The sequence below is a fragment of the Pempheris klunzingeri genome, chromosome 11 (genome assembly GCF_042242105.1).
Source record: "Pempheris klunzingeri isolate RE-2024b chromosome 11, fPemKlu1.hap1, whole genome shotgun sequence".
NCBI classification, from domain to species: domain Eukaryota; kingdom Metazoa; phylum Chordata; class Actinopteri; order Acropomatiformes; family Pempheridae; genus Pempheris; species Pempheris klunzingeri.
Genome location: NC_092022.1, coordinates 4010803 through 4038329, shown reverse-complemented (window position 1 = coordinate 4038329; position 27527 = coordinate 4010803). Strand labels below are relative to the sequence as shown.

At 40.9% G+C, this 27527-nt stretch overlaps 1 protein-coding gene across 1 annotated transcript in view; it reads left to right on the top strand.

Moving 5' to 3' along the window:
- Positions 1-258: 258 nt before the first annotated feature.
- The window catches only part of LOC139209692 (vitamin D3 receptor A), a 64889-nt gene continuing 37620 nt past the window's right edge, over positions 259-27527 (top strand). Inside the window, exon 1 of the mRNA XM_070839497.1 lies at positions 259-322. The gene's annotated coding sequence lies outside the window, so the exon portion shown is untranslated. The remainder of the gene's footprint in view (positions 323-27527) is intronic.

Here is a 27527-nt window from a genome sequence, read left to right as displayed (position 1 = left end):
TTAACTATTATTTTTGAGGGAAAAAAAAATGTTTACTGTCTATCAGGCTGGGTGCTACGTCACGACACACCCCTATATGGTAAGAAGACAGCTGGAGACTCAGCCCGAGATTGACAAGCTCCTCGACCAATGGGAGCAGACTTCACTCCGGAGTGGAGAGCTGTGATTGGGCACTGGGGGGATTATATATATGTATAGATATGCCTGTCCGCTAAACCGTGGGGGCGGGACTATGGAGAAGTGCAGTCCATCTATGTTGATACAGATCTAAAAAACTGGACTAACACAGTGTCTGCTTACGTTTCACCTCGCATGGACTAATGTAAGTTATTTTTGCTCTTCCCTATAACGTTACCTTGCGGTTACAGTGGTAGGCGTTGCAGCAGTGTAACAGCACTGTAGTTTTGCGTTTCGCTTTGCTGAGAAGTGCTTTCAGGCCGAGTGGCACACGCGTTTTTTCAGGCCACAAAAGTGTGCTGCTGCTGCTGCCGCCGCCGCTGCTGCTGCTGCTGCTGCTGGACGCGGCGCTAGCTGTTGTTATTGCTCTCTAGCGGGCTGCAATATTTTGACATGCCGCTGACACTAACAGTGTACCCAGTCAGCCCTGCCGTGCTGTCATTGCTCACAGGCCGTTTCAGTGTCGCTACACACGGCAACAAAGGCGGCGTGTTTATGTTAAAGGACGTTTCTGTTTTGTAACGGCTGGCGGTTTTGTTAGCTAGTGTCCGAGCCCGAGTCTGTTCGCTCATGTGCGGCGAAACCCCTTTTAAAAATGTGGCAATTTAATATGGCCGTGCGTGCTGGCAAACGTACAAACCTGGTAACATGACTTCAGGTATATATCCTAGATATCCAGGACTCACTCTTCAATTCGATATATATCCCACTCACAAGCAACCCACGCTTCTGTTTTCACACCCACGTTTTCCCCACAACGTACGCACAAGCAGCGTGAACGCCTAAAAAAAAAAAAAAAACTTGAAAGTTTAGTTTGGATGAAGTGCATCATGTTTAACTTGAGAGCCGAATACCCCACCAGTGCCGAAGTGATTCAGAAAGCGTGTAAAGTCTTCCTATCAGACGTGTTTACCTCCGCTTCAGCGAGGCAACTATTGAACTGCCAGATTTATTGAATGACGTTTGGCGTAAGTGTGTCCACGCCAGAAATAACGGGACGTCACCGTGGCTCTAACGCTGCCTAATCCCCAGCCCACCCCCCCACCCCCCTAAACTGACCGTTAGATAGCCCTGCCTCATCACTCCTCCTTTCTCCTCTGTCGACAGTTTTGTTTTATACGGAGGAAAAGTTTTTCAGCGTGGGGGAAATTGTTAAAAACCAAAAAAAAAAAAAACAAAAGCCGCCTTCAACTCCACTGGCTCCGAACATTTTGGCGACCTGGCTGCAACTGCAACACTCGGGGCTCCTCTCTGCTACTGCACAAAGTGAAGGTTGATATGCCACATCAGGTAAGACACCATTCACCAGCTTCAGCTTTTTTCTTTTTTTGGGGGGGGGTGGGTAGGGGGGACAGAAACGAGGAGGGTTAGCATGTGATGTTATGAGCTAGCCGCTGCACATGCAAAAAGCCGAAATAAATAAATAAATCCCGCAGCTTCTCTCTTTGTTTCCTCGCCGTGCCCGCGTTTACGGTGAAGCCACATGGCGTTTTAACATTGCAGGTTAATTTTTCGCACAACTTCTGCACCGGCCTTGTCCCGCTTATGTTTTTGTGCATGGTGTTATTGTTATAGGCGGGTGCTTCCCTCCACATTCCACATGTGTATGCCTGCCTGCCTGCCTGCCTGCCTGCCTGCCTGCAGCAGGGCCAGTGCGCAAATCCAAAAACGCCGATAGGAAAATAAACCGAAATGGAGGATAGACCAGTGCATTCAGTGGACACGGATTCATGACTCGGCGTGCACACTGACGGACAGATATTGTGATGTGGTTTAAGAAGTGCGTGGAGGATGGAGGATCCTGGAGGATGTCAGCCTGATGTGGTGGAGGCTGCTCCTCTCTGCAGGCGGGGAAGACAAAGGGACAGATTAGCATGGACCCTGTCACTTACTACAGTTAGAGGAGGTGATGCTGTTGTTGGGAGACTTCTTTAGGCACCATAGACAGTACCGGCTGTGGGCACATGTTTAAAACTTCTTCTACAGAATTCTGTTTGATAATGTATCTTGCCTGTGTGTGTGTGTTTTAGATAATGACATCTAACAAGTTATTAGAGTACAACACCTAGTGCTAAGAAGAGGCATTTTATTCTGTTTTGCTGCCATTCTCCAGTGTTATTTTTGTTGTGCATGTTTCAGCTCAAGTATTCCACTCTGAAGCTGAAGCTTTAAACAAAACCATCTTTTAATAAGAAGTAATAATTCTGTTAATTTCACTGACAGAGCTTTAGTGTGTGTGTGGACATAGTGAATTGTTTTTTGAGTGGTCGTCCTGACTTAAGGGAAATTAAACTGCGTTTTAATTTTTCTATTGGGCCTTTTTCTCCAGCATAGCATGTAAAATCACCATAGCTGAGCTGCTGTGTTTGTAGCGCTGAGCTGGAATTACAGGGACGGTTCCAGTCTCTCTTTTTTTTTTTTGTGGTGTTGACTCTGCTGAATATGATAAAAGATGATGTACCTTTGGCAGGTTTGATGCAGCTGTGAGATTAGACAGTTGATGTTTTATTCATTGGAGAACATTTTGTTATTTTGCCACATTGTGGTTTTGTTGTCTGTTAGCTTGTTTTCACTTTTTTTTTTTGTCTTGTTTGGCACATTGCGGTTTTTCCTGGGCCACTGTAAACACACCACGCAACAACCTGCAATAACACGATTCGCTGACCACTTACGTCCCACTGGACCAAAACCTTTTGCTCCGACAGCCCATAAGAGCACATGGTATCATGTCTTTAGTAATACAGAGTTATGTTTCTCACCATCACCTGCTCACGATGGAGTCGTACATCTTGCACTGAATCCACGGAGTCGACCCACAGTTTATCACGTTTTATTGTTGCCTTTACGCGTCTGAAACAAACGGTAGAAGTGGAGAGGTTTTGTCTTGAAAGGGACAGTCGCTCTGTCACTTTGCCGTTGTTGCCTCCTTCATCTAAATGTTCCTCCCACCTACCCATTACCTCAGTGGGATACAAAGGGCTCTTTTCTGTAATGAGGTGCTTAGTGGAGCACATTGTACTCATGAGGTTTGTACTCTGCTGAGTTACAGGCAGGTTGTAAAATGATAACAGATGCATGGGGGCCTCAAGGTGCCGCACACTATTTTGAGACGTAAACTTATTGAAGGCAATATGGAATACATGTGTGCATACAGTACGTGCAAACACACACACACACAAAGTTTTTCAAACATTGCCTTAAGTCTCCTCACACTTTGTTGTTATGAGTTTAAAGTCAGTGCTACTTCTTATTTGCTACTTCTTAAGTGTTTCTGCAGTGATGTCTCATTACAGCACAAATAAAACCGTTTCGTTCACAGTATTGCTGACAGTTTAGGTTTTGTAAACGGTGGTTTTATGAGAACCTGACTGAACAACATAAGTAGGAGGATGTTTTGATAATTCCAGATAGGAGACTAGAAGTGTAAACATTTATTTATTTATTTCACTATGGCCTAATCCGGTGATTATCTTCTCAATTACACGATTAATCATTAGGTCCAACTAACACCCCAGAAATTGTGATTGGAGAAAATAACCTCTGTTTCTGGCTAATCCTGTATATCAAATACCTCGATGAAAAAAAAGCTAACATGGTGCAAACAGTGTGGTGCAATTTTTAATGCTAAATGAACTTCTGTCGCCCCATGGCACATATTATGGTATCGTTACCCCCTAATCCAGAATAGGATGGTTTTCATGTTTGGCCATTACGACTGCTCAGCCTGATCTTTAAGCATCAGGTGCGTGTGTGAGATATAAGGTACAGCACTGAATTGTAGCTGTGTGTGTGTGTGTGCAGATGGATGATACTGTTGTCTGTCGACTGTGCCCAACAAGAATTGGTGATCGTTTGAGGGTATATTGACGTCAGTCGGTGATTTGCCAAGCTGCAGTGCTGGTTTGGCAAGCTCTTGTCCAGAATCAACACTGTCGATGGGTTTTTTCTTTTTTTTCAAAGTTTAGACAAATATTTAAATAGTGATTACACTTTAATCTGCACTGCTCTCCTCTTTAGATCAGGGTTCAGCAACACGTTTTTCCTCCATTTGCCCACTTGGCCAGTAGATCACCGTCTCACTGGCACTTTCACTGCTCCAGCCCCCAAAAATGAATATGACTACTTTTCCCATAATTTTGGTGATTTTTGTCATGCGTGATATGTACAACATTGAAGTTTCCTTTTAGCTTTGTTTTACATATTGATATGTAATGTTGATTTATTACACAAATATGCAAAATATTTAATTAAGCACAGATCATCAGTAAATTAAGGCAGCGTATGAATATAGCTGTAACCATATTTTGTGTAAGTTTTATATTACTTTATTGTATTATATAATTTATTATGTTTTGCTTTGTTTCCTATAAAAAAAAAAAAAAATGCACTCAGCCTTGTATGGAATTTTTTTCCGGACTGTACAAAACATATCACAGTTGCTGTTTTCCACCCAGCAGTATTGTTGCTTCCACAAAAGCAGAAAGACCCTTCTTTTCATAACCATGTGAATCTCCTTTGCTGATGTTTTTTTTTTTTTTTTTTTTAGGTAAGTACTAAGAGGCTAAGGCAGGCTGAGAGCACATCCCATAATGCATTTTGCCTTTGTATTTCAGCGAATCACAATGTATTTTATCAGAAACGTGTCTTAAGTGCTGACATCTTGTAAAACATGTTCAATTCTTTTTGGCCCTGAATCTGATCTGAGTCCTTGTAATACTGAGTATCCGCGTCCAATCCGGTACTTGTTGACAAATGTTGATTAAAAGTGTCTAACCATTGAAATAATAGTAATGAAGTTTGTTAAAGGCAGTCAGCGCCAGCTAGAAATTAGTTACTACCTGAATTTTTTTTTTTTACGTTCACACAAGTTTCATTGTCATCTCGCACCTGGCTGTTGTAAAAGAGAGCAGCACTACAGCAGCAGCAGGCTGAGCTGGACAGAAACACTTTAGATCAGAAATTGGTTGCCTGTATTTTAGCACATGTCGATCCCATTAAAATACGGCTGGATCAGCTCTGGTACAATCATTAGGATCAGGACATCAGTGTATCTCACAGAACCCATTTCTACAGTGAGTAATATCATCATCTGTGAAGGATTTCTAACTTCACACCCTCTTAACAGAGAAGATAACATGACTCATGCCTTGTGCCCTGCCATACAATTACAGATCATACATACAGACCATAGAATTTGTCTTTGTCTCCTTCTTTTGTTGTAAGTGCTGATTGCTACGTTATTTCTGCTCTTTATTTCTGAGTTCTCCTGTCATTCAAACGGCTCACTACTCTCTGTTGTCTTTTCTCTTGAATTTTCCCTTTTGTCTGTTAAACCATGGTGTTCCCACTAACCAGTCTCTCATCTGCTTATTTCAAACAAAACACATCACTCCCTGTGTGGTAGAGATTTTTCCCCCCCAGGAAAGGCCTACCAGACACCAGGTGTTTTTAAAAATGGCCAAATGTAAAAACGCTCATGAGCTGACCAGAGGCTGAATCCCTATTGTGAAGAATAAATCGGCAACAGCAAGGAGAAAAACAGACGTTTGTCTTCTTTGTGACACTCACATGTAACAGATTACTCCCTTTATTTCTACAGCCACAGTCTCCTTCTCTCCCCCTCCCTCCTTAATGTGAACAGGGGCTAATGGATTCCTTATGAGAGGTAATTGTGTAGCTACAACATAAATGTAGTAGAGGCTCTGGTGTTGTGGCTCGTGTGATTAGGTCTTCTTTGAAGCCCTTAAGGGGCTTGGTGAGATAAACGTCAATAGTGGCTCACCTCACAGTTTAAGGTCACAGGTTACCATACAAGCAGTGCTTATACTATAGCAAGTTCTCAGGGTTCAACATCGGACTGTGGTAGTAAGCAATGTCAGAGACCATAAGGAGGTTTCTGCAGCATGTTGTGGTCGGGCCTAGCTTAGCACAACACGAACACTGCCAGGGTTGGCTGCCAAATTGAAATCCCCCAAGGTGAAAATCTATTCACAATTGGAAATGTAATTGAATAATGGTGTCTGCATCAACATACAGTGCACTGCCTATATGTTGTAATGTACAGAGTTCATTTTTTTTGTGATGGGCTGAATATGGGACAAGCCAATGTGTCATATTTATGCAGTATAGCTTTAAATAATATGATTAATACACATAAATTCTAGGATTGCATTTATCCTTTCAGTATGCCCAGGGATAGTGAAATATTAAAATGTATGGATATCTTATTTCCCTACTCCTCGTCATAATCAATCCACCAAATCAATACAAATTGAATTGGCTGTAAGTCTACTGACAATTTGCCATGGTGACCAAGCTATCCCTTCAGGCGCACGTCTGAGACCAGGCAGCCCCTCATGTAACGTTCATCAGCATCTATTTTACCCTTCAGGCTGACTTAAGATAAAGCACAGGCCCGCTTTTCTTTTAGCAGGGCTGTGCGGGGCTTAGCGTGGCCAGAGAACGGCTTAAATGCTTAACATGAGTCTAAAAATCACCGTCGGTGTCTTTACAGAGGTTACTTCGACAGCAGATCTGGATTGGCTGGATTGGAGTGTGCCAAATTCTTAGGTGATAAATGGTCGAGTAAAGACCTGGTACAAGAAACATATTTTACTGCCCCAGATACGACATCACCTCTGTGATTACAGATAAAATGCCTGCTTCGTGACCTTTAGACAACATGTTTTAAAGTTGTAGAGTAAAGAATTTGTGGTATCATAAATGTTTCTAACCCTAACTTAGCACAAGGGTTTTGTGCCATGTTGATGGTTTCCTTGCCACCGCTGATGTTGCCTGATACTAATTACGCCTTTTAGATGTTCATTATTTGTATCACAGTTTACGGTTAGCATGCTGATTAGGCTGAAGTATAATGGTGGCAGAAAACAGACCGTCAGCAAAGGGTGCAGGCTGTTCCCGATGTAGCCGTCCCATCGCCCGAGTCTAAGTGAAGTTAAAAAGAAATTACATTTCTGAGAAGTTTTGTTATAGTCAGGGTAGTTTATTCATTAATGAGACCATCAACAAGTTGAAAGAGAATTTTTCCTTAAATCAGGCAAAAACAACCTGGTCAAGTTTTATTTGCGGAACTTTTGCTCTATGACATGATGAGAAAGTCTTGAAATTTTACTGTGATAAACAAGCAGAAACATTTCCCATGTCACACAAACTCAGGCTTTTAACAAGAAGTAATCAAAGTCAGCGCGTGTTTCCTAAAATGCACAGCTCATTCATTGACTTTGATTAGGTTTAATTGGAATCAGACTGCCAAACTCCACGCTAAAGATATTTCTGTGAGCAGCCAAAAGACTATTGTAACCATCGCTCCCTTTTGTGTGGATGAATAGACTCAGTTTCCATTTATTTAAACTGAGGCCTTTTAATTAGACTGATGTGAGAGTTAACTTGAATGTGTTTTACTGCCACACTAAAAGCACGACTGGCTCATTAGTGCAGCCGCTCATAAACCTGGGAGAGTGTGTGTGTGTGTGTGTGTGTGTGTGTGTGTGTGTATATATATGTATAGAGTAGCCTCCCATGGACTTGCAGCAGAGCAAATGTCTTTGCTCTGTCTAAGAGGAGACGGCTCACTGTAATGACAAGTCTTCTTTACAACAGTGTTGTGGGACTGTCTTCAGCTCCAAACCTTCTGTCCAGTGTGAGAAACGGTGCCTGTGTGACTTTTGAGCTGCAGAATGCACTAATCAATATTATCACATGAAAATTGGATCTAAAGACTATGTGTAACAGGAAAGGTTGCTTGTAGTGACGAACCCACAGATGCTCATCACCCGACTCTGCAGGTCTTGTCGGAGTGTTTTTCTTCTTTTCTTTCTGTACACGACCTCGAGGTTACCTGCCCAGCACAAAACAGCAGAGAAACGGCATGAGTCACTAGTTGACATTGGTGTTATTGATAGATATTTTAGTTTTTAATAGTTTCAACACACTTTGCCCACAGTCATGAGAAGTCTATTACTCACTCCTGCATCCAGTTACATTACAGTCCAGCTCACCAACCACATATTGTCATTTATTTTAATATTTCTGTTTGTGCATGAGCAAACAAGATGTCAGCGGTTTCCTCCTGCCTCCTGCGTAAAACTGGGAAGGATATTCCGTCATCCTTTTGACTGTCATCATCTAATTATATTCTCCAAAAAGGGGGTGTTAACATTTCTGGATATAGAAGGCCATTGCGCCAGATTGAGGAGGAAACATAAAACACACACAAATGAGACTCCGCTTCTGTCCCTCTCGCTCACTCTTTCTGTGTCTGTCTGAGGCCCAGTGTAAGGGGGCTTTCATTGAGCTACTAACCCTCCTTCTCAACCTCCCCCCCCTCCTCTCCATTCCTCATTTTCTCTTTCCCAATGCTACTGTAGCACAGCGAGGGATAGACAAGCCCACTGAGGCGGATTGGTTGTAACGCAACAGGCCCCCCCACAGAAGGCTCCACCCATCTCATCCTGTTTGTGGGACACTTAGTCAACCAAAAGTGTTGTGGATGACCAGGCGCCCAGTTGCATGCACACACACATGCTCTAGATGCAGTTAAAGTCAATATCCTTTATCACTATTGGCATAAATATTTCATGCCTCACTGTCTTTCTCTTTCAACACGTGTTCGTACACTCACCATGAATCCAGGGTAAATACAGAGCAGCAGGCCAAAAAACGCCAGGACAGGATGAAGCATGTTTTGGCCTGGAGCTATAGTGCCTTAACTATTGCTACACATACACACACACACACACTGAAGGAGCACCAATGCCAGTATTTGGACTTCAGAATTTAAAGGAAAGAAAATTGTATTTGACGTTTACTCATTGCGCAAATGTCTCTTTTTATCTGCTTGGCACTTTTAAACACTTAAAACGGACTCTAAAATGCGTAAAAATGTGACTAAAGGGTGGCAGTGTGGAGATCTGTTAACAACCTCCCGTCTATCTTCTTATCCTGTCCTTTTATAGTTTCATCGTGTGCTGTAAACAAGCTAGATCTGACAGCTTTATGTCTGGTTTTGGATTTATAATTGGTCTTAAAGTCAGGTCCCGGTAGAATTACAAATGTCTTGGAAAGTCCTAAAATTGGCTCCCAGAACCTAGTTTCTTTATTCTGTCTGTAAATCTGTAAACTGGGAGAGGGTTCGATTCGGTCTTTATGCCTCAATATCTGTTTTTGTATATTTACGCTCCTCTACTCTGCTGGACCAGACAGTGTGTCCAGCTATAAACCGTAAAGGTCAGATATTCTTAAGTTTCTGGACAGGATAAATAAGTGTAAATGAAATGATGCACCAAGATGTTATATTCTTGATTTGTGTATTAATGATTAGGCATTAAATGGCTTAAATGAAGTGCTGGTACAAGTGTGACGATGACACTTGATTGTTGTAATTTTGAAGCTACTTCAAAAAAGAATATAGGGTTCAGGAGGTTAAGGTCCTAATGCTGTGATTTAATGTAATTGTTTATCTTTTCCCCTGCCTCCTGTCTTTTGTTTTTATCTTTTTTTTTTCACTTTATGGTAATTATCCATTTGTATCTCAATAGACTCTCTTCTTCCATTTCCCTTCTCTTTACCTCACCTTGTCTTTCTTGTCTCTTTTCTCACGGTGCTCGTCTTTCGTTTGTCAATTCAGTGTTAGTGCCGAAACCCAAGCTGTGTGTGTGTGTGTGTGTGTGTGTGTGTGGGCTGTATGACTATTAAGACAAAGTCCAACCTCCTGTACTTCCTTTTGGTTGCTTTACATACTGAACATTCTGTAATGGGTACAGTATGTACAGTTGTATTACATAAAGGTGAAGCTCACTACACTCTCCCATCTTCATGTAAAGCCACAGTCAAGGTGATGTTAAAATCAGTAATATTGATAATACTGTTATGTGACACCAAAACCATGATTGTATATCATAACAAGACGTAAAAAATATGGAGATGCCACTGTTTCCTCCAGGGTGTTTCTCCAGCAGCCGGGGGGGAAAGCGTTGTGTTGTATCAGTTAGGGGCGTGCGTCTTTGGGAGTCTCACAGTCCGATTTCTTTCCAGTTCTGATTCTTGGGCGTCTGATTCGATTCAGAATCAGTTCTTGATTGATTAGAAAAGGGGGCACCATTTTCTGTCTCCTGCTTCAGAATGACATGTGACGGACTGTTCCCTGGTGCCCATAGTCCACTCAAACATAACTGGCAATTAAAATAAACGATCCGCAGCCTTTTTATTTTAAAAAGGTAACAGCAGAAATTAATGAATGAATTCATTCAGAAGCATCTTACAGTCTCCTGCCTGTATGTGAACAACAAAATGAGGGGGAAAGTGCTCTGCTGCATTATTAAAGTTAAATCTCCGGCAGTGGAGAGAGAGCTTCCTCTCTGCTGCACCGTCGGCTCCGAGGAAAACCATCGATGTAAAAGAGTCTGAGTGGACGCAGGGTTTCTGAGGTGAAACCGACTTTACTGCTAGCTGAGTTACTGCCTTCTCCCCAGACTTGGTCTGAGTTGTTTCATGCTGCTGTGTGTGTTTCAGCCCGACTCTTTTGTTGCTGCTGATTGCTGCTCCGCTAACGTGAGAGATGCCGCAGGTAGTTAGCAGTATACTTCATGTTCTTCCATAAAGATAATTAGACAATAAATTATAAAAATGCTTGTAACTGCAGCCTTTCTTGAAGAAGTACAAGATACCTAGTGTTTGCACCCTGTAGATTATCTGGGTGCTGTGCTGCCCTCGCTGTTGAGGTCCACCTTTTTTTTTTTTTTTTTAACTCTATTAACGAACAATTAGAAAAAATATTTTTTGAAATTTGTGTATTGATTCAGACTCATAGGAGAAAAGAATCAGGATTTTTTTTTTTTCACCATCCTTAGTGTTAATCTGTAATCTAAAAAACTGAAATTAAATTACAACTGACTGCAAAACAAATGCCACAATACCTTATGCCTCTTTGACTCACTACTTGCAGAGGACACTGTATACTAGCATCAGTGACCTGTTGATGCTCGGTTGCATGCATGATGCCGGATGGTCCCCCCGCAGCCCGTTGGAATGAGGTTGGTGTGGGAAACCAAACAGTCTCTGATTATACATAACACTTTTTGAATGTCTTACCCTGTTCACAGTTGAGAAGTCTCTGTCACAGCTCTCACTGGAGACGGGCACTGAAATAACTGCCAGCTGGTGCAGGCAATGGAAGAGCTGTCCTTATTTATCATAGTGGGATGCCAGTTTCCCCATTGCGGTGTTAATACACTGAACTGCATGAAATGAGTAATGCTGAATACTTGTCATGATTAGTGTGGTAGAGCTAGGCCTGTGACAATAACTACTTTTGTTGGACGATATATTTTCTTAGAAATAATTGGGATAAACAATATTACTGACATTGTAAGACCACTTTAGGCCACTTATATAAAAGCACAATTATGCGATTACACCCTTTCAAAGAGCAATAAACATTTAATCCTTAGAATTATAGATTTTGATCTATTCTATAATTATTATTACTATTACATATAATCTATAGCATAGATTCTGCAGTGGTTGGCACTGTTGCCTTACCGTAAGAAGGTTCCTGGTTCAAATCTGCTGGCCGGCAGACTTGTGGCTGGAGCCTTGAACCTTTCTGTATCTCCTTGCGTGGGTTTTCTCTGGGTACTCCAGCTTCCTCCCACAGTCAGCTGGTGGCCAGTTCAGGGTGTACCCTGTCTCTCACTGGGCTTGGCTCCAGCCCCCACGCAACCCTTCAGGATAAGTGGTATAGACAGTGGATGGATGGATGGATGGATTCAGACATTGGTCAATGGTTGCAAAATGTATGGAAACACTGGATACTCAAATTCATATTAGATTTTGTCTTGATGGAACATTAATTTGTGGCATCCATGGATATTTATTTGGAATTGAGGATTTTGTTCACAAAAAGATGAGAAATAGCCTCATTTTCTTAAGATGATGTCTTTATTACTTTGCCCCAGGTGGTCGCAGCCAGTTTTATTTTCATACTTACCCACTGGTAAATTAATACACAATGGGTTTAATGCAGCACAGCTTTCCCTGTTTTTTGTTTGGTTTGGTTACTAAATTGCTCTTAAATCAAATTCTTGGTAGCAGTAAAGTCTTAATTTTCCTTTTAAACATGCTCTGTCTCATTCTTCTTACAGACTGTCTCTGCCTGATTTCCTTCTGTTGTCATCTGCCCTTCTTCCTCCCCTCCACTGCCAGCATTTTACGCTTGTTATCCTCTTTCTCTTTTCCACTCTGTCCCCTCTGTCCCTCTTTTTGCAGACTGAGTTTTTCCCTCGTTATGGTTTTTCTGTGTTGCTCTATCCCATTCCGCTTTTTACTCCCGCTGTGCGCTGTATTATGTAGCGTTTAAGACTCTATTTGCTTTTGGCAGGAGCTGGAGTCTGCTTGGGTCAGATTTGTTTTAGTGCTTCACTGATGGCTTGTAGTATATGCCCCAGCGTTTGCAGCAGAACAGAAAACACTGCTGGAAACACGTTTATACGTAGTCCCTCTCTCTCCAACATATGCACACTGCAAGCTGCCTTGCCCTTCGCCTGACTGAATCATTCGGGAAAATGACGCAACTTGAAGATCATAAAAGAGATCGAATAGGTCTGGTTTGTGTGTGTAGACCTATGTACATGCTTCCCTTTCTTTAGACTAAACCTGTCATCTTTCACACACCAGCATTGATTCGTTATTAATTAAAAGCATTGCGCATTTGGCCCACATAATGGACGGCAATGAAAAGCCTTTTGATGATATATAGAAAATTTTACATGTAAGTGGATTTATGTAACAGTGGTGTTGGGTGTGGTGGTCATGTGTCGCTTGTTTTTGCTTTCTGTTTGTTGTCAACTACCTTGAGATGGTTTGTGTGACTGGCTGATAAGTGGAGAGTGGCACTAGTTTATAATCTAAACTATAAAATGTTATCTATTTTGATTAATAGCCTCTGAGAGCCAAAAGATGTTGGAAGTAATTTTAATATAGTTTTTTTAAAGTATTTTTTAGTGTGTTTCTCAGATATCTAATGTGGACCACAATTAAAATAAATACAGAAACATATTCAAATCTTAGTCTTCTCCTGCTTGGCTGTCGCGGCCTGTTTTATCCTTCTCGTCCTTCCAAATCCAAAGATCAGATATGCTTATCCCACAGACTGAATAACAAAAATAACCCTACAATATATAAAAAGAATTGCCAAAGGACATACAAATGTTTATGAAAGCTTGAACTTTGGTGCTCTAAACTGTGGCTGCGGTGTTCCCTCTGAGCATAAAGAAATTGAAAACTGGATCAGTACATCTGAAACAAGTGGACTGCAGACACACATGCCCATAGGCAGGGTTGGCAGGGAGTTGTGAGACACCAGTTGAATAAGAAAAGAATGAAGAGTAAAAGAGAACTCAGGCCATCAGGACTGATCTCACAAACTTACACTGACCATCATGCTAAACGTCTGTGAAATGCTCTCTTTTCAGACAAGCTTGCCGGTGTGTGTAGTTGGCAGTCTTGTGGCTCCTGCCACACCGAAAGGAAATAAACTGTCATCATTCCCAATTACTTATTACTTGCAGCTGCGACTGAGCGCCGTCATAAGCACTGCTCCTCTCCTGGCCCACACAAAGACAAATGAACAGCAATAAAAATAGAATCATAGTATTTAATAATCCAAATATCCCAATTCTTTTGTCTTTATTAACATGGCTAACTCCCCACAGACATGATTCTGTTTTATCTGCTACCTGGGCCCAGGGGCCCAACTGGTAAAACCACAGCTTCTGCTGTCACTGTATACACTCACGCTCCTCTAAAGCAACTATTTGCTGTGATTACATTCTTTGACTCGAACAGTTGCATTACTGGTTTACCTTTCAGGTCACGATAAACTCAAGGACATTGGAACCGGTGTGATATTTGCAGTACGTTAACAGAACTATTCAGCTATTGTTCAGAAACAGAAAAGTTTAGTTGATAATAACATATTTTGAACAAATTATTGTAACACAGTGCTCCTTTGCGTCTGGTCATATTTCTACTGTACAGACTCACTCTAGCTACTTGCCGGAATTTTGACTTTTCAGTCATTTCAACTCAGTCGCTGGATTTCCAAAATGACACCTGAGCATGTAGCAGGGGGTCTGTTTACCGAACTAGCTTACATTCAGCCACCATCCAGCCTGTGTCTACATGGCACATTGAATGTTTAGTCGGATTTGGATGGATGGATGAATATATTGTGCAGTCTGTTTGTGTCTTAGCACGATGTTTCTGCTGTGTGTGTGTGTGTGTGAGTGTGTGTGTGTGTGTAAGACATACATCTGGAGCTGTCAGAACTAAGCTGCAGCAGTCGGATGGAAGTGTATGTGGATGACACTTATGTCAATGTTGGTGGCTGTAAACATCCTTGGATCAGACAACCATGCTGAAGTGTGAGCGTGTGTGTGTGTGTGTGTGTGTGTCAGTCACTCCTTGTCCATAACTTCTCGTGTGTGCGAGGTGTCCAGAGTGTATGCTGAAAGCTGACACAGCTGTTTCACAGTAACCACACTGTTTCTCCACACTATCTACAGTTTCACTCCCTGGCTCTCCTCCAATCAAGTCCTGCCTCTTTCCTCTATCACTGTTTTGCTCCATCCCACTTTTCTGATCTCAGATTTTTCTCTTTCTGTTCGTACTCCTACTCAGTTCCAGTGTGAGTGTTTGTGGCATGTTTTGGTGTGTTTACAGACAGGAAGACTGACCAAAAGCACACAATAATGACCATGTGCATTGTGTTTAGAGTACTGGAAGTTTCCTTTTTGTTTTTAGCTCTGCTCGATGGACACTTACTAACTTGGCCCCTTCCAGCTGTTACCTACCTGTTGCTAAAACCTGTGAACTTATTTCCCAGTGTTTCACGGTCCCCTCACTGCACAGGAAGACAGCAGTCATAGCTACCAAACCTTCTGTTTTCAGTTCGTCAAAATTTTAGAGCTGAAAACCTCGGGCCGTTGTGGTGGAAACAAAAACAGTATATCAAACAATTCCACAGATTTCTAATGTCCTTCCCCAACCATTTACAATTTGAAGCCGCATTGAAACCAAGTAGGTGTGAAACGGCAAGCACGACAAAGACTGGACATTGTGAGGAAACCGTGGGTGCGACAATGATATGGAAGGAAAAAGTCATCAAAGCTGACGGTTCATCGGCTCTAGTTTGCCAGGAGACAGTGCTCTTACCCTGTGACAGCATACAGTGGAGTCCAAAGCAGCAGCAAATCCAAGCAAAACACTGTTAGATACATTTCTATTAAACTGTGAATTTCTGTAACAAACCTGAATGTTACAAAAACAAGAATGTCGATCAATTTGTTTCAGTCAGCTGGAGATGGGGAACCTTTTTTTTGTTTGTTTTTTTCACCAATACAGGTGGGTAAAGTAGTTAGGTTTTAAGGCTGTTCACATGAATATTGGGTTAGTAGCATAGGACTTTTATCCCTTAAATTAAGCATAGTTCTGAATTTCAGACAACGCAGCAGGACAATGATACTCAATACGCAGTAAAAACAACCAGTGACTTTTTTTTTTTCTGTCGTGGCCAAACAGTGGAATGTTTTTGAGTGGTCAAGTCAGGTCGCCTGACCTCAGTCCAACTCAACATGTTTTTCACTCTCTCAAAACCAGCCTGAAGACAAAGTCCTCAAACACACCTCGCACATACCATATGGATCACTTGGGAGGCGTTAACACATTTCTGAGAGGATGTATTCTACAGATGACTTTATATCATTACTTATTTTAAAAAAGGATTTGTTGTCATCAACACTTAGACAAAAATGTTGTCTTATAAAGTCTGCTAAATGCCCATCTCCATGTTCTTTCAATATTCCTCACCTTTTTTAACTCAATGCATGAGAAATTGCCAAAAGATCCTTAGAAGGAAACCCAGTGATACTCAGTCAGGGTAAGACAGAGGCTTTCAGCCCCCATCATCCAGGCTGAGAGGCCCCTCAGCTGGCTGTGAGCCAGGGGCAGCAGGGAGGTGAGGTATTTTAATTCACCTTAGCCAGGAAAGGAAATTGTTTGCACCAGGGTGAATCAAACAATGGAAACAAGTTTTGTGACAGTGCAGATGCCATTGGACAGAGCTAAGCTAACAGGAGACAACAAAAACTGTGCAGGTTGTCTCATAAAACCTGTGTGGCCTGAGAAGTACACATGCAAACAGATTTGGAGTTGCAAAATAAGGGATACTGGATTATGAATGAACTGTCTAACACTGGCTGATTCTGTCAACATGATGTTGATTTGACTACTTACTGTAGTCTGACTGTAGTGGATTTTAGTTTCTGTCAAAAGATATACATCTTTTATCTTTTATTTTCCATGTGTTTTGCTCTTTGTTCTATTGTTGTTTTGTTTGTAACTTGTTAAGCTGCTGTCTCGGTCTCCCTTATTAAAAAGATAATTGATCTCAGTGGGACTAACCTGGTTAAAAATGGGTTAAATCAAAGTTTGGATCTTGTCAGCAAGTACAGTTGTCTGTAAAGTTAGTTATATTTTCCCTGTGATGCTACTTTGCAGCAGCTGTTGAGTATATGCTCCTAATGCAGTGCTGATGTTGGAGTCAGGAGCAGAAAAAGGAGCACAATTATGATTAGATATGAAGAGGTTTCAAAGTGAGTATTTTCTTGAAGTAAACGGTGAAGCCGGGCACGTTAGTCGTAATTTCAGAAACATTATGGGAAATACATTTATATTGGCAATGTTGCTTTTGATGCTCACAAGTGCTGATCTGATATGAAGGTATTTGCTGTACTTAAGTATACTACACTATGTGGGGATTTTAATTTTGAATGCCAGTACTTATTGTCACAACATGTACATATATTTTTGATTTAATGTACAAGCGTACCTTGTCGGTGTATGATATTAATTTGAATGTGTTTTGTTCCAATATGGCCCCATGATCAGAAAAGAAGTAAACTGAGGTAAAAAACAGAAAACCTTTTGAAGAAACAAAATCCTCACATTTTCTTTTTTACCCAGCCTCCCTGCTGGCAGCTTTGACTGGATTCAGCATCCATTATATAATGCTGTTCTATTAATCTTGTAACATAACTGATTTTTTTTCTTAATCAAAGGTTCAGTCCTCTTACTTTGAATCGGCTGTATATGTATAAAAGTGATAAACTGTCCACTGAGATTGTTAGCATTGCAAGCAAGAGAAATATTTCTCATTTATAATGTACATTCCCTCTACAGTGATCCAATTGCTTTTTCTCGTGCAAAGCTAAATCTTGGTTGCATTCATCCAATAAGCTTCCAGGCCACTGAAAACCCTCAGTATTCATAGGAGGTGTGAGTCATTAACACCAGGACTCCTGGCAGTGATACACATTTGTGGATCTACTCCAATGCAATTAGCAGACACCTGGTGATACATATTGTGTTCTCCTTCTGCACCTTTCTGTGCCTGTCACCACGGAGCCAAAAGTGTCCAGCTAGTGTGAATTATAAACCGCTTCCTAAGTCTAAGTCACTGCTGTCTGCTTTACCGTAAACTGGCAACTTTAGCTTGTGACGAAAAGTGACACATTCGCAAGTGTGTGATCTGAATCAGCCGAGCACCCACTGAATTTAGCTGTACAGCAGTTGCCAGGAATGTTGTTTTGTTTGTTGGCCTAAAACAACAGGCACTTTCATTCCAGTGAACACAATTCTGTGTGTGTGTGTGTGTTTGTGTAAATGTGTGTATGTATACACAGCCGCAGAAACCAGGGCAGAGTGGTTATGTTTTCCGAGGATGTAGGCCTACGCCAGTGTACCCAGAAAGGAAAAACCAAGCAACAAACAACAGCCACAATAAGTCTAAACAGAGGTAATGATTTATACTCCTTCACCCCCCTTGCCCCCTCACCCTCACCTCTCTCTCTGCTCTCCATATGGTGTTGGTTGGTTGTGGTTTTTGTATTCTGCAGCTCTGTGTAAACAGTCTGTAGTGATCTGGGGAAGACCTCACGCCTGCTTGGGAAATGCTTTTTTGATATGTGCTCATGTGTGATTACACACATAAGTCCATTAATTCAGGCAGAGGAAAGCAGAAGGAAGCACGACTGAACGTCTGCACACACACACACACACACACACACACACACACACACACACATACTTTGCTCTGCCTGATCACTCCCCTATCCCACTTGTTTACAGTTGTGCTGGTCACCGCAGAGTTGAAACTGTCACTCAGAGTCGGATTCTGCTTTCACATGTGGTGATTCAGACCGACTGTTTAAAAAACAGCAGTCATGTTTGACAAATGTACTTTATAGCTTCAGAAACTTAATTCAAAAATCCTATTTTGTCTGTTCTCATACTTGCAATATATGTGTGTGTTTTAAGAGTGAAAAAATGAGGGGTTTGGTTGGTGAGGCTCTTGTGTGACTGTAAGGGTGTGTCATCGTCACTTTCCCTCTCCACGTTTGTGTCTGCTGAAATGTTGAAAAGAATCCACATAAGCAGTGGCAGACAGGACAACCATAACGGTATTTCTAAAAGAGATGTTTTCAATTGACAGAATGACATTTGAAGATCAAAAGAAATCCCAGTTATCAGTAATGCCTCAGACTTTACAGGAAATCATTATTTGAAACTAGACAAAGCTATTTTGTTTTGATGACTTTCAAAAGAGCTTAGAAATATACAGAACTGGAGTAAACATTGATACAATTACACCACATTAAAAGACATCTTGTCACTGCCAGTTTGGGAGCACATTGTGGTAAAATTGCACAGTGCATCTGTAAGGACAGATATCCACAGACCAACTTAAAGTTGACGTTTGATAATGAAAGAAGCTGTTGTTGGTATTGAAGTCGGCATTTGCAGGGTGCTAACTACCAGGTCTCTGCTTGAGAAATGTCTCAGGGATGTGCTTTTTTACTCAAGCACACAATCTGTTTCGTTTTCCTGCTTATCCTATCATGTCCTCTTCGATTTTGCCCTGGTCGCAGACGATGTCACAAGATGGTCCAGTGATCGAAAAACCTGTGCCTATAAATTCTCGTAAAGATAAGACTTTATCGATGAATTTGCAAAAATTCCAACAATTCTGCCGGCTTTTTTTTTCTCTCTCTTTCAAACCATGTTAGTTGGGCAACAGGCAAGAGTGCTGACAAGGACAAAGCAGGAGTTATCAAACCAGCCGAGGCTGGAGTCATGTTGATCAGCAGCTTTCTCCATAGGGGCCTCTCACACATACATGCGCTTGTAAACACGCACGCACACACACAGTAAACTAGGTGGTGTATCAGGATAATCCAAGATGAACGAACATCTTGTTTTTCAGCCTGCCTTTAACATCTGCTCCCTGAGTCAATACTAATGACATATGACATTTTGCATAGAGAGCGAATCATGATTGGAAAGGGATATCTTTTTATTGTAATACAATGCAATTTATATGATCTTTTTATGATCATAAAATGGTCCGTAAAACATTTAACAAATAAGTCACCATTTATCTAAAACAATAAAATGTAAGATCATTGCCTCCTATGTCTTTGTGCCTCAGTGCCACTTGAACATATCTATACTTATTCAGTACCACGAAAATGCTGAAAGAAAAAAGTATCTTCTGAACTCTGAGGGTGCTTACAAAGAGAACTTAATGGCAGCATGCTGCTTGCAAACCCTCCTGATACCCAGCATGTTTACCTGATCAGCTGGCTTATCTACGTAGATTATTGTTACTCATGCATAAACTCTGCAACTAATAATTCTTTTCATCGTGGATTAATCTTCATTTTCTGGATTCATCAGTTAGTTTGTAAACATTTTGAAAATAGTGAGAAATGCTGTCATGATTACCTAGAGCTTAAGGTGATGCCTTCATTATGCTTATTTTGTCCAATAGGAATAAACTGAAATGATTGAAATCATTTAAACAAAAGCAGGCAATGTGAAGAAAGCGTGAAATGATTTTGCATGAAAATTACTTTTTCCCCTCTGAATTGTATTGGAGTAGAAGTAGAAAATGACATGAGAAGAAATGACTCAAGTGAAGCACCTCAAATTTGCACATAATTACTGCATTACTCATTTTACCTGTCACCATTGTTCAGTTTGCTCTTTAATACCGTTTCAAGCCTCCCACTGTTGCTCGCACTGACCTGCCCCCGGCACTGACACGAGCAGTGACCTCTAGCAAACCTCCACTCTGACACCAACTGTAGCTTAGTGTGAACTTCGAGCTCAAGCTTTACCACCTTTGCCAGGTTTGCCAGAGCAGTCCGAGCGTCTGCCTCTCTTTGTTGCAATCCCTGAACTGACAACCGACGTCATGTAATGAGATTTATGTATTTTTCTCTGCATATCGTCCTTTTTCTGGTCCAAAGGGTTATGCAGTTGATCTTCAATAGCAGACTGGGTTTCAGTGTAACCCCCAAGGCTCCTGTGAGTAAGAGGAAAATGAATCTTATTTCTGTCAAACTCTCCCTGTAGTTCTTCACCATCCATTACTGACGTCAGAATACATCAGCTGCTGGTGGAAGCAAACAGCTGCTACAGCTACATAAACAACCATGGCAGTAATACAGGGAAGTAAGGTTGAAAACTAATGTCCTTTTGTTTTCTGCCTCTGCTCCCCTTTTTACCCCTTTTTCATTTTCTAATTTTAAGAGAACATCAAACAACTTGCTAAGGTACCGTGTATCATATTTCATTAGGACACTGTTTATTTCCCAAATTTTCGTCAGCCTGACCCATCAGTTCTTGGAACAGAGGTATAAGCATGTTGTGCACAGAATTGGTGTGTATGTTGCCAATGAAGCTCAGCTGTGTTTTTATGTACAGGATGTGCCAGAGCCGGTAACTAGAAAAGAGGATGGGAGAGAGCGAGACATGGAGGGATGGAGCGAGAGATGAGTCATTTTCTCTGTCAGACACTGTTGTTTTCCACTAAGGCCTGTTATTTTCGCTCATAAATGGATGCCAGGTAGTGGGTGGAAAAAGAGTCCGTTTTTTGTTTTCACATTTGGTGTAATTTTATAATGGGGGCAGACTGTGGTTAAACTTGAAACATTTGCATGGACTTGTCCCTATGTAACCCTCTTCTCAGCCTTTATATAGACCAAAACATCTGTTGTGAAATAAGTCGACAAAAGATTAAAATACATGTTTTTATACATTGAAATGCTCAGTTGTTATGATTCTGTAGTATGTTGTGAGTTCTGAAAAAAATGTCGTCTTACACAACAAATCCTGTCTTGTTACCATAAACCTATAATAACCGATTTGTGGCCACTATTTTGTAACATTTTGTCGGGTTCTAAAGTTTCGTTGACCTGAAGGAAAATGCAGAGTCGTCTCTGTGGTTTCATCACAATGAGCACACACATACATCTAAGTTTTTTAGTGCTTGGCTCATGCTAATGTTTACCCCCCCCTACATGGTCTTAATATTGATATTTGGTAGCTAGCAGTTTTGTTAATAAACATTGTGAGGCTTATTCTATTACATCAATCAATCACATTTTACATTGTGGATAATTAATTGATGCCTTTATGCAAAGAAATCCATGTTTGATCACCATCTGCCCCCTCATATCTTCTTAAAATGCTTCGGCCATTTAAGATGTTAACAAAGAACAAAGCAGCCTTGGTTGACATTGGAAATACACAAATGTACAGACTCAAAAAATGCCATATAAAGGGTAGTCAAAGAAGGTTTTAACCGTAGAGGCCTTACAAATGCACACAGGTGTTTTCAGTTAGTGTTTTCGTGTTCAAGTTGGGTGCTATGCAGGGAATTATGTAAGGCTAAGCTCCATGTGCTCAAGCTAGCGATTTAAGTAGGCATAAGCATCATGTGCTATTTTGTGTGACAATTTGAAATGGAGTGGAAACCACGCCCATCCGGCTCAAACAGGCACTTGAGGTCATCAAAATCAAGTAATAGTAAGGTGAAAGTTGCCCTGCTCCAACGTGGGGGGGGGCACGGGTCGGAAGGGACTTTCAAGTTTTACATTTTTAATTTTATGATGATGATGTGCACCTAATTCTGAAGTTAACTTGGAAATGTAACACAAAGCCCTGTGGCTGTTTGTGAATGTACACAAGTACAGACTGGCAGTCAGTGTTGAAAGTGTTTACAACTCTTTGAGTAGCAGTGGTGATGTAGGTGTTGGTGCAAATTTCATGACCCTAGTAACCATAAACCCATTCATGATTTATGACATTTAGAAAAGGAATGTCCATCAGTGTGAAGAAAAGACTTCTCTCTGCTGCTTACCCAGGCACAGGCATTGTGGGCCGTGTCTCCTTATAGGAGGTTATAAGATTGTAATCTCACAATAATCAGTTGAAACTGAACTCTAATAAGTTAACTGTATAATCTCATGGTTGAAGTGAGTATTTAATTTGCGGGAGCCTTGTGGATCTGTGCTCGATGGACAGACTGGTGTTGAAGATGCATTAGCCTTGAAACCTCTTTTGAATACGTGTCTATGACACTGAATGCGAAAGAACTGAGCAATGAGAGGCAGAATGTATTGAACTGAATTGGAAAAATGGATGGAATAGAATTGAATTGGGTGGTAGGGGTTTGAATGGAAGCTAATGTCAGTGTTTGGGTCTGAAGTAGCTCTTTCAGAAGGCTATTTACACTCTGTTAAGCTGCCTGTGAGAGTTTCTCTTTTTATCACAGTGGCCAATCTCTGGCCTGACCGCCACACTGGAACCGCTTCTTTCCCGCCATGACTCGCCTAAGATTCTGTGCCGGCCTCTCACAGTGGGCGCTATTGTAGAGAATGACATTCATCGGCATTCATCCTGTATCTATAGTACTACATTTCTGATTGCAGTACATTACTGCTATCAATTCATCTGTATTTCTCAGGTGAACCCACACATTTCAGCATAACTATGTTCAGGCTCACAGTCATGTGACTCCATTGCTTGATATCTAAATGGTGAACACTGTATACCGTAGCTTACATTTCCCCACAGCCTGTTGTCAACATCATCAGCATCTTATTAAAACACGCTCCATTTAAAGTCTGATTTCTTCGGAGCAAATGGTATTGCTCGACAAATTACCAGTTGATTCTGTGTTCTTTAAAGCTCATCCATCACACACACACACACACACATACATACATGATTATATACAGAACAGAAACATAAACACACATCTCTCAAACAGCTTATATTATATACCCCTGTTTAATATTTCTGCTCTTACCTGTTAGCTGAGGATGATCAAATGTTTTTGCAGATGTAAACAAGCTGGCGTCTAATGTAGGACTCAGCACATTCATTTGTGACCACAAATCACATCGGAACTCCTTCCGTTTGTCCTCTCCTGGCCAACTCGTAGTGCTCAAAGTAGTCGCACTGTTACTGTAAAAAAGTTAAGGAAACATCATGTTGTTTTCTTTAATCAGTTTAAAGTCTTTGGATCAGGCCATAGTTACCTTAAATCCCCTCTTTTTATGCTTTCATTTTCCTGTCAAACATGGCAGATTTTTTTTTTCTGCACTGCATCTTTTCATCTTTGTGCCATTTTAACTCCACATTTAATTAGCCCTGTGCTGCATCTTCTGTGTCCTCTCTTTCTGACTCACCAGTGAGCACTGAGACAATAGAGTTATTAAATATAAAAAAGATAACAAGCAGAACTAAGCAATGGCAATGTTAATGCAGAATTTTCTTCAGATGGCCTTCTATACACTACGAGCAAAAGGGGGAAATACAGTTTAAAAGACACATATTCTAGAGATATTAACCAAATCAGTGTAGCCATGTATCTAAACAATCCATCTTCATTGTTTTTAAATTGCCTTTCTGTGTGGAGACTACAGTGACCAGAAGCCCAGAATGGCATGGTGTTTGCATTGACGTCAGGTGTACTTTCATCAACCTACTTTGGGACCAGAGATGAGTCCCCCTACTGCATACATGTGCGTGGGAGTGTGTGCATGAATGATCAGGTATCCTCGTGCTTAGCTGTGATACCTTGCTTGGATTAGAGGCATTAAAAATTGAGGCCTGTGTGGTTATACCTCAGGATCGTTGGGGAAATCTGAAAGTGACACTTGACTCTGACTCTGTCTTTTTTTAGCTTTGTTACTTCCTTGCATGTTTTAAATTGCCATAAGATTTGTACATGCCATTGCAGTATCCACCCCAAATACTTGCAGCGCATGTTTATCTGAACTACATCATAAAACCTATATTTATTTTCCTACATCCCTTTTACAGCATCCATAGTCCATGGCCTATATTCTGTTTTAAGCTTAGTCTTACACACTTCAGTAGGTGTTACTGTCTGTTCATATTTATACTAACATTTTTATGATGTAAGACAAAATTTCTTCTATGTATATGTTCCTCAGGCAGGCATATTGTTTATTTTTAACGATATTTCTCCTTTGTGAAGTTCTTTGGAGCCTAGATTTTTACTGTAATAGGGACTGTTATTACAAAACTGTGCACAAATTGTGATTAAGGTAAGAGAATATGTAGTCTGGTTCCCCTGAAATTATGAGGAGAAGCTGCTGGATTTTCAATACTCGTTATTATCTTGAAAAAGTCAGTCTCTTCTCCCTCAGTAAGAGGCCCTTCTGCTTCACTGAGTGCCAGGCCCTTCTCCTTTAGAGCTCCTCTCCTTTTAACAGCTTGCCAAGCCACATCAGGGAATGTTAAAGAGTCTGTTTTCAAGCACAGACTCAAGATCTATCACTTCAGTTTATTATATCCTAACCTCTGCCCTGACCCTGACGGTTGTCTGCTATCACAATCACCTGGTTTTAAAAGGCAGCGCTCTTGCATATGATGTCCTATCCTGTGTTATCTGTTTGTTGATTATCTAGTTGAACTGACTGTTTGTTTTTCTGTTGTAAAGCTTGCTAAGAGCATGCTGTTAAGTACACTTCAAATCCCAGTGAAGTTTAAATGTGAACTCTGTGTGTGTGTGTGTGTGTGTGTGTGTGTGTGTGTGTGTGTGTGTGTGTGTGTGTGTTGTTAGTAGAAGTTAGGGAGGAGAGGGGGGTTGTATTGATTTACACCTGCATACTTGGCAGTCTAGACAAGCTGGGAGGAGTCCTCCACATAATACTGCGATGGAAGATAAACTGATACTTGGCTAAATGTTGCCTTTATAACTATTATTACCTGCTCAACAAAGCGCTGGCAGCTGTACTCCGGGCCGTCACGTGCCCAGTGTGTCAAGGAATGACAGGAAAGTGGAATCAGGAGAGAAAAACCTGGGAATCACGTTTTGGTTTAGCGAGTGTAAATCGTGGTGTTTTTCATGGAGTTCTATGGCTCTTAGGGAGGATAACGCTGAGTTTTACACCATAAGTGTGTATCTCTTTCTCCCCAATTCAGCGCCTGCTCCCGTAACATGTGGAAATAATGCACAAAGGAATTCACCTTTCTGCCTTTAGAGAGGATGAAGGCAGCTATGGACTAGAGTTGCATACCGGGCGGGCTTATCCTGTACTTTTGGCTGTTAGTGTTCCCTACGCAAATGACCTCCCCCACACACAAAGCACAGCGCACTAAGCTTTCAACGAAAGAACAGGGTTGGATTTCCCTCCAAAGTCCAAGATAGAAATGGAAAATTAAAGGATCCTTCTTGTAAGTCCTAATACAAAATGGAATCTAAAACTTGCAGGTGACACCCAATAGAGATGTTATTGTTTTTACTTCAAGAACGATGAGGGTGAGAGCGATAGTTAATTTTTCTTAGACCAGGGCGACTGCTTTTTGTTTTCCTTTTAAGCATACTGACGTTAGCATTTTTCTAAAATATCCGGCCCAAAGTACAATCACGTAAGATGAGCCTGGATAACATCTGTCCTGTGCCAGACGAAGTGAACACACTCCAGAATAAAAGTAGGCATAAGATGTTCCTAGTTTGCCATTATGGTTCATCAAAGTAACTGGTTCTTGTTGCTGCCACATCTCCATTAACAGACAACATGTGTTGTAATTCAGTGAACTGTCTGTAAAGCTTTTACATTTGTTTTTAAAAGGAAATTACCAGCAAGAGATGCCCTCAGGAAAAGCTGGTTATGTAATATGTGCTGTAGGTCTTTGTTTTAGCAGCGCAACAGACTACAGTGTCAAATATTTTACATATGCCACACATACCTCAGCCAATTGAGCAATTACCCAATAACCATTTGATATTACGGAAAGGAAACTATTTTCTGGGGAGTTTATTTTGGATGCTAAAGGATTGTTGCTCTGCCGGTAAAGTGAGAGAAAATTCCCTCGGAGTGCTGTCTGGCCACATTAGGCACCTTACATTTCAATGAGCTAATATGTTAGTTTTGGCTCGTTGCCTTTTTTTTTCACTATGACATGGAGATTTTGGCTGAGGCTAGAGTAAAGAAGGCCTCTTTTTTTTTTTTTTTTTTTTTTTTTTTTGAACCTTTTTCTGGGACTTCAACAACAGGACTTTGCTTTGTGAAAATGTGGTTTGGTTTTACAACACCATAATGGTATATCCGTGTTGGAAAAGTGGTTAGTTCATGGCTCAATATTCTATAAATGTAAAGGATTTCATCCTCTTAAACATGAGTGCCTTGAAAGTAAAGGCGTTAAAAAGTCAATAAATGAATAGCCATTTAAATTGAGGTTTTTAGGTGTCACTGTTATAAAACTTTAAATCTCTCATGCTGTCACTCTCTCTCTCTCTCTCTGTTTCTAAAGCCACTTTAATGTATAATGTATAGTACATTACATTTCCTAAAAAAAGCAACACACTTAAGTTTTTACCGACCTTCCCGTCATGTCAGTCGTCATCATGTCATGCTTTAGAATAATTAACTGTTCCACTAACTGGATTACTAGCTTTCTAAAAAGTGTATACTCATTTGATATACAACAGTCAGTATGATACAGTGCAGTATCAAAAACATATATTTTTATTCTTCTACAATCTTGTTCATCCTGATCCAGAAGAAATCCGAGACTGACCATCAGCTTAGTGCATCACTGCATCAAGCATTCATACCATAATTTGCCGTGGCAGGTCTTGGTTGAGCTGTCTGAATATTAACTTTATATGGGATCCACTGCTATTATGCTGCTAAAGGCTCTGCCAAATATTGATGGTTGAAATTTTAGGAACAAATATTACTGATATATTAAACTTGTCAGTGACTAAAAAAGTTCAGTTTACTTCAGCCTAAGTAAATTATGGAGCTGTTGAATTATTCAAAACCTATTTCTTAAGTAGAAGGAGATGCACCAGGGTGTTCTGGTGGAATCTGTCTTTTACCATCAGTTGTATGTGATATATCCAAGGGTATAGCTCTCAAACATGCTGTCCTCCACATGCCCCTTTA